This window comes from Syzygium oleosum, unplaced genomic scaffold (genome assembly GCF_021117445.2).
Source record: "Syzygium oleosum isolate NSW1041296 unplaced genomic scaffold, Sole_v2.1 Sole_v2.13, whole genome shotgun sequence".
Classification (NCBI taxonomy): Eukaryota; Viridiplantae; Streptophyta; class Magnoliopsida; order Myrtales; family Myrtaceae; genus Syzygium; species Syzygium oleosum.
In genome coordinates, this window is record NW_026607497.1 from 5,482,222 (window position 1) to 5,494,020 (window position 11,799).

Below are 11,799 nucleotides of genomic sequence, written 5' to 3' on the forward strand. Positions count from 1 at the left end.
GGCTTCAGGGTCCCTTTCGAGGATATGTTCGATGCTTTAGTCCGAGCTGGTTATGTTTCGACCGGTGAAGTGGTGTCATTCGGTGAAATAGAGAAGAAGGTGGATGAGTTGGTAAGAGAGGGAATGATTGGGACGGCTGATGAATTCGGGGTAGTGGCCACTATCTCTCAGGTCATCATTGACTGGAATGAAAAACTCGCAATGTTGACAGATGAACAAGTTAAGTTGGATCCTGAGCTAACTGACATGCCCCCTCTCGAGGACGCCTCTAACGATGACCTCGGGATCGTTATACCCGATGCTTCTGAAGTATTGGTGCTGGCATCACCTCAGCCCTATGCTTATGAAAGTGACAAGATGGTTCCATGGTCATACAATGTTGATCTGATAATGAGGTCAGGGCGAACTTATGCTGATAATCAACCAGCCAAGCCAGTGGCCGAGAAAGAAGCAAAGGAATTCCTAGCTGTGATTAAGGCTAGTGAATATAACGTGGTTGATCAACTGAGAAAGTTACCTGCACAAGTCTCGTTGTTGGAACTTCTCTGGACATCAGATAAGCATCAGGGTGCTCTGATGAAGGTTTTGAGTGAGATTCATGTGCCCGAGACTATTGAAGAAGATAAGCTAGAGGGGTTTGTCGAGGCGATCCTCCTCAAGGATCAAGTAGCATTTTCTGATGAGGAAATCCCAGTTGAAGGACGTGGTCATAATAAGGCGCTTCATATATCAGTGAAGTACAAGGAGACTCACATGGCTAGGGTACTTGTTGATAACGGGTCAGCTTTGAATTTATGCCCGTTGGCTACTTTGAAAAGGCTAGGCATTGATCCATCTACCATGCTAGTAGCCAGGACTTCTGTTCGAGCCTTTGATGAAGTAAAAAAGGATATGATAGGCCAAATTAACTTAGAGCTGCAAATCGGACCTTCGGTGTTCGATATTCTTTTTCAAGTGTTGGATATCCCTTCTGCTTTCAATTTCTTGCTGGGACGGCCATGGATCCACAATGCAGGCGCAGTGCCCTCCAGTTTGCATCAGAAGATCAAGTTTGTGGCTGAGGCAAAATTGGTTACAGTTTATGGAGAGGAAGATCACCGAATCTTCAATGCGACATCGGTCCCATACATAGAGCCCGATTATGTTGAGGAGGATAGCTATCATTCATTTGAGATAGTTCAAGTTGTTCAGGCTTCCTCTGATATGCCGTTGCCCGTTCCTGAGGTTTCTAATGCAGCTATCATGATGGCCAAGGTCATGGTCGGTAATGGTTTTGAGCCAGGTTAGGGTCTTGGGAAGGAAGGCCAAGGCATTCATGTCCCGATTGAGACAAATGGACAATCCCACATGGCTGGTTTGGGATATCATGGGCCGGGAAGCTGCGGACAAGGCCATGATTGTTGTAGAGGCCGAAGAGGAGCAGGTCAAAGTCCCTTACCACCTCTCATTGACCACACCTTTCGCTCAGCTGGAGTAGTGGAGGGATATGAGCATTTAAAGCCGGGCCCAACTGAGGATGATCTTGGGCTTATCTTTCCTAAGTCGCCACAAGTCCTAACTGACTCGCCTAAGAAGCACGGTAAAGCGATTTTGGTCAGTTTGTCTGATGATTCTGAGGATGACCAGCTACTCTGTATTTTCAAGAAGCCGAAGTCGAGGGTGGTGGACTTTGACTTTAATGATGGTATACCCTACCTCACCGGTTGGTTTGCTGAGACCTCCATTGGTGCAATCACTTAAGGACCACTTGAAGGGATGGGCGCCGGCCTTCAAGAGTAATTATTTCCAGTTTTCGTATCTCCCCTGCGTGGAAATCTTTATTGCTTTTTTTTTTTTCGATTTTCATTCCAATTCATGTTGCGCTTAGGTTTTTGAATCCAATAAGATGTAATTCATTGATTCGATATCAGTAAAATTACAGAGGTTTTTATCATTTTGAATCTTGTTGAAGTGCCCCAAACCAACCCGATGACGATAACCAACGATTGGAAAAATTTGTCATCTACAGTAAGAACTGAGGGTTGAGTTTCTTAAGAATTCTCGTCTCGAGGTCTTCAAAAGCAAAATGAATTTCAAAAAGCAATGATCAATTTTCAAAAATTGCATGTAGTTAAGCCCTGTCTTGTCTTTTTGATCCTTTTCTTTCATGTTTCAGGACTAATCTCGAGGCATGCGAAGGGACGGGAATCATGGATCCTCATATATGTGATGCAAGTCAATCCGATGAATCAGAAAATTCTAATCCGAATGATGAAGAGATACAACGGAACTTAGAAATCCATGAGAAATCTAAGCCTCTGACTGTTGAAGAAACCATAGTGATCAATCTTGGCGACATGGAGAATCCTAGAGAGGTGAAGATTGGGGCATGTCTCCCTGAAGATGTGGCCAAACGCTTGACCCAATTGTTGAAGGATTATCAAAACATCTTTGCCTGGTCTTATACTGACATGCCGGGTCTCGATCGATCGATCGATCGTCGAACATCGTCTACCGACTGATCCTTCGGTTGAGCCCGTGAAGCAAAGGCCGCGAAGAGCTAAGCCAGAACTGGCAAAGAAGATCAAAGAAGAGGTCATGAAGCTTCTTGACGTGGGATTTATTGAGACTACCCAATACTCAAAATAGGTCGCTAATACAGTCCCAGTGTTGAAGAAAGACGGTCGGGTTCGAGTGTGTGTTGACTACTGAGATTTGAACAAAGCTAGTCCTAAGGATGATTTTCCACTCCCACACATTGATGTGCTTGTGGACAGCACAACCGGGTTCGAACTATTTTCCTTCATGGATGGTTTCTCAGGTTATAATCAGATCTTGATGAACGAGGATGATAAGTTGAAAACAGCATTTACCACTCTATAGGGGACATTTCATTGCAAGGTGATGCCCTTTGGTCTCAAAAATGCTGGGGCAACTTACCAGCAGGCAATGGTCACGTTGTTCCATAACATGATGCATAATGAGATTGAGATCTATGTTGACGACATGATTGCAAAAACTCGGCGTGGAGAAGATCACATAGAAACCTTGACAAAATTATTCGACAGGCTTCGCAAGTTCAAATTGCGCCTCAATCCGGCAAAATGCGTGTTCGGGGCAGCTTCTGACAAACTACTCGGCTTCATTATCAGTGACAAAGGGATTGAGATTGACCCGTCAAAAGTGAAGGCCATTTGTGAAATAAAATCTCCCTCTTCGGTAAAAGAAGTTCGTAGCTTAATGGGTAGACTAAACTATATAGCCAGATTTATTTCTCAGCTATTTGAGACAGCGAAGCCTTTCTTTAAACTTCTCAAGAAGAATGCGCTGGTTAGATGGGACGAAGAGTGTGAACTGGCATTCGACAAGTTTAAGCACTACTTGATGAATCCGCCGGTGCTTGTTCTGCCGATGCCGGGGCAACCTCTGACCCTGTACCTTACAATCCACAGCGAGTCTTTAGGTGCCATGCTTGCTAAAAAAAGTGAAGAGGATGGAAAAGAGCGTGCGATTTATTATTTGAGTAAGAAGTTCACCGCCTCTGAGATGAACTATTCTGAAGCAGAAAGAACGTGCGCAGCACTGGTCTGGGTGCTACACAGGTTGAGGCAATACACTTTGCACTATCAGATATTGCTTGTAACAGAGTGTGATCCCGTCAAATACTTGCTCAATCAATCCGCTTTGGTTGGAAAACTGGCAAAATGGCAGATTCTCATCTCAGAATTCAATGTTCAATTCTTGTCTAAAAAATCAGTCAAAGGACGAGTAATTGCTGATGTCCTGGCCAAAAATCCTGGGAAAAATGAGGATCTGGGTCTACTAGAGGATAGAGTCATGCCAATTGATGAGTATATATGGACCATGTATTTTGATGGGGCCGTAAACTTGTTAGGATCAGGTATCGGGGCAGTTTTAATATCCCCAGGCGGACAACATTATCCAGTGGCGGCAAAACTGATATTTCCTTGCACGAACAATATCGCTGAATATGAAGCATGCATCCGCGGGTTACAAGCTGCAATCGAAATGGGAGTAGCTCGACTTAAGGTGTTTGGAGATTCAGCCCTCATTATTTTTCATACCGTTGGTAAGTGGCAAACTAGAAATGCTAAGTTGCAGCCCTATCACGCCTATCTAGAGGAGTTGGTGGAAGAGTTTGAAGACATTTCGTTTGAATACTTATCAAGGACTCAAAACCATTTTGCCGATGCTCTGGCTACGTTATCGGCAATGCTACGAGTAACAAATGGGTTAGAAGTTGAACCTTTAAAGATAGAGGTCTTACATAAACTGGCTTATTGCATGACCATGACAGAAGAGCCCGACGGCAAGCCGTGGTATCATGATATCAAGGCATATCTTCAAACACAGGAGTTTCCTGAGAAAAGTACCACATCTGACCAAAAGTATATCAAGAAAACGGCGTCGAAGTTCTTCTTGAGCGGAGAATGCCTATACAAGCGGTCCTATGATTCTGTTTTATTAAGGTGTGTTGATTCAATCGAGGCTGTTCGTTTGATGCTAGAAGTACATGAGGGAGTATGTGATCCGCACATGAATGGTCATATGCTAGCAAGGAAGATAATGAGGATGGGTTATTACTGGCTCACTTTAGAGAGTGATTGCATTCAGCATGTCCGGAGTTGTCACAAATGCCAGATCCATGGTGACAAGATTAATACTCCTTCGAATGAATTGCATCAGATGTCTGAACCATGGCCATTTTCTATGTGGGGCATTGATGTGATTGGCCCAATCAATCCCAAAGCGTCAAATGGACATCGGTTTATCCTGGTCTCTATCGATTATTTTTCGAAGTGGATCGAAGCTATGTCCTATACAACAGTGACGGCCCGGAATGTGGTGAAGTTCATTCATCGAGACATCATTGCTCGATATGGTGCACCTGAGACCATAATTACTGACAATGGGTCGAATTTAAATAATAAATTGGTGGATGATCTGTTCAAGGAGTTCAAGATCAAGCATCTGAATTCCTCTCCATATCGTCCGCAGATGAACGGAGCGGTCGAAGCAGCCAACAAGAATATCAAGAAAATTTTGGCTAAAACAGCTTAGAACTATCGTGATTGGCATGAGAGATTACCTTTTGTACTTACGGCATATCGGACTTCTATCTGGACATCTACAGGGGCAACTCCATATTCTCTTGTGTATGGTATGGAAGCAGTTCTACCTGTTGAGGTTGAAATTCCTTCGTTACGTATTCTTTCACAAGTACAATTGTCAGAAGCAGATTGGATCCAGCAGAGATTGGACCAGTTGAACATGATTGATGAGATAAGGCTTAGAGCTTTATGTCATGGCCAGTGCTACCAACAACGAGTTGCTAAATCTTTCAACAAGAAAGTCAAGCCTCGACATTTTCAGGTAGGCGACCTTGTCCTACGGAAGTTATTGCCGATAGTTCCTCTTACAGAAGGAAAATTTGCCCCAAATTATGGCGGCCCGTACATTGTGAAGAAAGTCCTTCCAGGAAGTGCTTTGATTTTGGCCGAGATGGATGGTCGTGTTTTTTCCAGACCAGTTAATTCTGATTCTGTGAAGAAGTATTGCACTTGATTTGTACTCATTCTGACTTTGTTTCTATCAAGTCTCAAATTGAATTTCATGAATCAATTGATTTTCTTGTTATGTTACTAAGCTTTGTTTGAGGAAGGCTTTTGATCTGGCAATCTATTTCTGTCCTAATGAAGCGATCATATTGCATGAGAGACTTCAAGATGATGAAAGGCAAGTCATTTCCATACACGTCCTGAATAATAATCCCCAGTGCGAGTTGAGTGAAAATTCTGTGCTGACAAGGTAAAGGATTATCTCACGAAAAGAATGACGACCAAAATGATGAGAGGCATTCATTCCCTCTATCTAAACACTACAAGTTATCATTTGCTTAACCCTTTGAACGAAGTTTCATTTGTTACCCCTGTCAGGAACAACCCCATACTGGGGCGATTTCTTAGAAAGTTCAAAATGGTTAGAATTTTCTCGCTTTCACTTGCATCAATCTTCAAGTATATTTACTGCATGCAAATTCTGTGTTAGCTCGAGTGCCTTAGATATGACGAAAAGCATTTCTTTCTATATCCTTACACATTATACCCTTTGCATACCCAATTTGAGCGGTGAATTCATTTCAACCCGATTGATGATCATTCTTGTGATAAACAAATGAAATCATCTCAACGCAAGTTCAAGGTGACTTGAGGCAAATGGGAGCTTAAAAGAAAATTCATCAGAAAGGACGCAAAAGGACTCCATTAAATCGAAGTTCTCTCTCTCGGAAAAAGCTCTCTTAAAAAAGAGGAAGAAAAATCTCTCGAAAAGAAAATCTCTCTCTAAAAAAAAAAACCAAAAAAAAAATGATGAGAGAAAGAAAGGCTTCAGCGAGAACTGAGTTGATATGCAAGATCATTCTTTAAGGAAAAGACCATTTGAAGGTTCATTTGTGGAGCAATTGCTAGAGATAGATCAATGGTATCAGTAGCATGATTGGATGATCACCAATTTCCATGTTCATAATACCCCCTTTGATGGAAATAGGCCATTCATTTCAAGCCTACCCGAATCTACATTACAACCCTTACCGAAGTCTCTTCAGAATAGGGCACTTGAGTTAACGTAGAGTTTCAAATGCTTATAAATGTTGCTCGAAGAAGTGCGAGCAAGATTTTTCTATCTCATTTGTGCAGCATTCCTGACTTATAAACCCGGAGCAGCTGGTGATATCAATTCTTTCAAAGTTATGACTCTCATGAGTCCCTATTGTGAAACCTTTGACCAAGCCTGAGTTTCAATCCTTATAAAGACCTCTCAGAATGGCCAAGTCATACTTAATTTTGAGAATATCCGAACCTTTGTCAAGCACGATAAAGAGAGTTTGAGTGATACCCGCATCAAAGGTCGAGTCAAAAGCCTTTCATTGAAAGTGAGTGAAAAGTCATTTCTGATTAAAGGTCTCTCATTTAATGTGATCGAATTGTCAAAAGGAGGAAATTGTTGTTCTTATTGATAAATTCCCCAGTGAAGCTTGGTAATGCAGGCAGATTCATGAATTATGTTTTCTTTGTCCATGCGCATGTGTTATTTTAACATTTTCTTAGGTAAAAACAGGTGCAATGCAATTAGCTCTATCATTTTTATAACATAAGAAGAATTCAGGTACATATGCTAATTATTCTTCATTGTTTCTGTTTTCGTATTCACTCAGTGGAATAGGAGACATGATCTCTCTCGTATGTTCACCAAGTGGAATAGGTGACATATCTCTTTGTGTTGCCCAGTGGAATAGACAACACACCCCATTTCATGTTTGCCTAGTGAAACAGACGGCATAGTTTGTCATTCCGTGTTCACCCAGTGGAATAGGTGGCACAACTAACCTCATGCTCACCTAATGGAACATGTGACATGATTCTTTTCGTGATTGCCCGGTGGTATAGGCAACACGTCCCTTTTAATTCTTTCTTCATATCATGCATTATTTCGCATCTGTAGGAAACTACAGGTAACAGATAGGCAATCCGGTACCTTGAGAACCTTACTTCCAGTGGACTAGAAGTTTGGAGATCGAGGAAGTTCACAGCATTATAAAGCTTTCCCTCACTTGGGCGCTTTTTGTGCGATCCGTATGTAAGGCTCTTTCACCGCTCTTCATGAAGTGAGAAGCCTTAGCATACGTTCCGTATTGTTTGCATATCATGCATCATTGCATTTGAAAAATTGGAATTAAAACCCAAAAAAGAAGAAGAAGAAGAAGATCATTCATCATTTTGCATGGTTTAAATTTAGGTTTCAGTCTTTGAGCGAAACCTCTGCGAGCCTCCACTCAAAGAGGGGCAGCTGTTGACACCTAAATTTTGGAGACCCAATTAGTAATTCTTTGCATAAAAATTAGGGATCGATCCCGGTCCCTAGAAAAAAATTAATTAGTTAAATTGCATATAGATTTTAGGAGCATTTATAGTAATTGGCTCATATAATTGCATTTGCATTAGACAGGCAGCGGACGGACTTAAGTGAATGATTCTGAGCTTAACTAGACTAAGCCCACGGTAATGAAAATTTGACCTAGCCCATTAATTATCATTACCAAAATTCATTGGGGTATTTGTCAAATTGATTTGTCCTAGGAAGTGAATATAAAGAAAGAGGGCAAAATTTATTCTGTGGATTGCGTACAAAAATTTGGTCAACAAAGAAAGGGTTGAAAAAAGGAAAGGATAAAACGCAATATATTCTAGAATTCTTGGAAGGAAATTGAGTTCTATCTTTTTCCATGAAAACCCTAGGGTATGCCACCTATAAAAGGCCACTTACGAACAAAGGTAAAGGGGGGGCTTCACTTCACACAATTGAGAGAACAGGAAAGAGAGAGAATAGAACAGAGCGAGGTCTTTTCTTCATGGTCTTGGTTCCCACTCGCTACAACACTTGATCCAGCAAGTCTCCGACGAGTCCTCATAACTCCTGCACCCGTTGCAACATATTGACCAGCCCTTATCCACTTGTGGTTGCACTATACGACCACCAGTCAATAGCTTCAGTGACATTCTCCTATTTGCAGCCACACTTGAGTTTTTCTGTTGTAGATTTTCACGTGCTCAACAATTCAAAGACTCTCTCTCTGACTGGTCACCCTCGTACTCTCGCCGATTGCTGACGCTCCCATCTGCGATTTGCTGTCGAGTCCGTCCAATCTCTTAAACAAGTATTTGAACAAGCTGCACCGACAACGTTGCTTGCTGCTTCGTTCCTTCACGAGCTGCCTTTCTTGTCGTGTCGCTGTTGATCCAGTTCGCCGACGCCTCTGCACTACCGTGACCAGTCGATGACTATGTCCAGTCCTAGCCGCTCGATGACATCTCTGCTCCAGTAATCAGTCGGAACCCGCTGTTCCGTTCCGCAACAGTTTGAGCCAATGGTGACAAATTTGCTGTGCCGCGAAGCCATTGAGCATCACCCACTGCCACCCAAGCTACTGTTCTACACCTTTGCAGCGTTTGTAGCGCTGTGTTTCATCATCAACGTCCAGCAAATTCGTGGGTGTCCGCGCAGTGAAGCCACCATCAAGTTCGCCATCATCCGCCAGTCCTGTTTCGGAAGCAAATCATCCTAACTAGGTCATTTTCTCAAGCCAAATTTGGTCTCCATATTTCACTTATCTAAATTGGGTTATTTGATGTTAATGTGATTTTGAGTGATGAGGGCGTTATCTAACTAGGATTTTATTGCCTCGCTTAATTTAAAAACTGCGATTTAATTGAATATTTTTTGGAAATCTTGGATGTGTATTACTTGGATAGAATTTGAAAATTTCAAAATCTTTTGAATATATCCAAGATATTCAAGATAGCAAAATCTTTTCAAGATGTGATCGGTTAGGAAAATCTCCTAATCCGCAACCGCACACATGGGAATAAGTCTATCTATAAGGCTTTAGATAGAGTTATTTCCATAGCGGGTATTTCGAATTTTTAGGATCGATCTGTCAGGCTTCAGATCGAAACTTAGTTCGAAAGATTTAGCGGTTATAATCTTTCTACTAAAAGATTTGCGACTTAAATTTAAATTCGAAAATACATAAAAAATAAAAAAAAATCATAAAAAAAAGAAAATAAAAAAAAATTGCACCTTTGAACTCTAAGTTAGAATTCATCAAAATTGCCGAATTGAGCGTTTTTCTTGAGATTGGTACCGAAAGGACGTTAGGATAATCTAGCGTAACCAAGTCCCCGGATTTATAATCTCTGGTTCGCAGAAATAAAATAGTACTCCCGCTATTTTATTTAGGTTTCTAATCAACCTACCTTAAATGATTAGTGGCGGCTCCCATTGAAAATATTTGCATGCTCATAATTGGACCTAAGTTGCGAATTGGTAGAGTTTGGGAGAATTCGAGCTAGGTTAATTAATTTAATTGATCTAGTAATCCATTAGCCTAAGATCGAAAACCTGATTTTTAGGTCGCGACAACTCTTCACAAGTTAATATTTTGGTGATCCTAAATTACATTCAAAGTTTAAAATGAAAAAAAGCATGAACAATTGTTCATCCAAAAAACTGTGATCTCCATTATTTGGTGGATAACTTGAAACATGTGTTTACATGATCAACGGGCTAAGATATACCTACCAGAAGTCAACGTTAAAGTCACGTGGTTAACTTGAAACATTATTTGGTGGATAACTTGAAACATGTGTTTACATGTTGCTCGCCCACGTGACTTTTCTTATTCTTTTCATCAACGTTAAAGTCACGTGGATATATATATATATATATATATATATATATAGAGAGAGAGAGAGAGAGAGAGAGAGAGAGAGAGAGAGAGAGGAAAAAAATGGGGAATTCATTTGAAATTGTCGAAATTATATGCAATCAGAACTTGGATGCTAACAAGAGATTGTGTCGATTTTCTACATTTTTGTCTCGCATTCTTCAACCAGAAAGAGAGGTTTGCTTAGGACATATTCCTGCCAAAAGGGTATTTATTTTGGGATGAATCAGCCTGAGACGCCTTTTCCCTTTTGATTGCGGACAAAAGACATTACTTATTGAACTGAAATTGAAGAATGATTTCATTTCTTTTCTTTTTGGCTTATCCGTAAACGTGACTTTAGCTCTATGGTTTCTTTTGGATTAGGGTTGGTAGCTCACAAAAATTTCTGCTCGCTATTGCTGTTGCATTTCTGCATCGATCATTTGTTTATTTTTTTCATAAAAGAAAATGCTCTCACACGATCTGCTGTTCTGGGATTCTTGAAGAGTTCGATTCTCTCAAGAGAATGCTTGACGAATTCCGTGTGCAGTTGGCCGTGGAGTACACAATCAAGTCAAATTATACTCCCACTAATAACTAGAATGTGATACGAGTAGATTGAAGTAGTTCTCTTGATAACGAGGAGAATTGACTAGCCATGTCATATGAGATGGACTTGTCGTTCCAAGCAAGTTTAGCCAAGTCATGTTTGGTGGCTTGCTGTAGTTGCATGAAGCTGCAACGGCACTATGGCAGAGCAGACATAATAGTGGAGCACGGGAGCCTAACGCGTGTTCAAATATTGCTGAATTATGTCCTTGGAGCGAATTGCTAGATTGTTTTCATGAATTGCTCGATTCAGTGTTTTTATATGCTTCACAAGTAAAATGAGAGGAGGATTACCAAAAAAGTCCTAAATTTATTGTAATTGTGCCAATTCAATAAAAAACCTTTTAATTGTGTCAAATGCGTCATAAACATTTTCACATTTTGTTAATTGAGTCCATTGGTCAATTTTGGCTGGAAATCGCTCACATAGACACCAGTTGTTCTACGTGACACGGCTGGCGTTGACGTGGATATTTTTTACTGATATTTTAATAATTTTATGAATTTTTTTTCTTTTTTCTTTTATTTTCTTTTTCTTTTTTTCCTTAGACTTAAGGCTGGCAAGCCTTGCCGGATTTGGCCAGGGGAGGGTGCCACGGCCCTCACTGGGTCTGGGTGAGTGAGGCCATCGCGGGCCTCAACTGGACCTGGTGAGGCCGTGATGCCCTTGCGACCAGCGAGGGTCAGCTGGTGACCCTTGCTGGCCCTAAGTCTAGGGAAAAAAACAGAAAGCAAAGCAAAGAAAAGAAAATAGAAAAAAATTATACAAAAATTCAAAAGTATAAAAATATTATTAAAAAATATCCATGTTAGTATCGCCGGTGTCACGGAGGACGGCCAGCGTCCACGTTAGCAATTTCCAGCCAAAATTGGCTGGATGGACTCAATTGACAAAACATGAAAATGTTTAAGACTCAATTTGCACA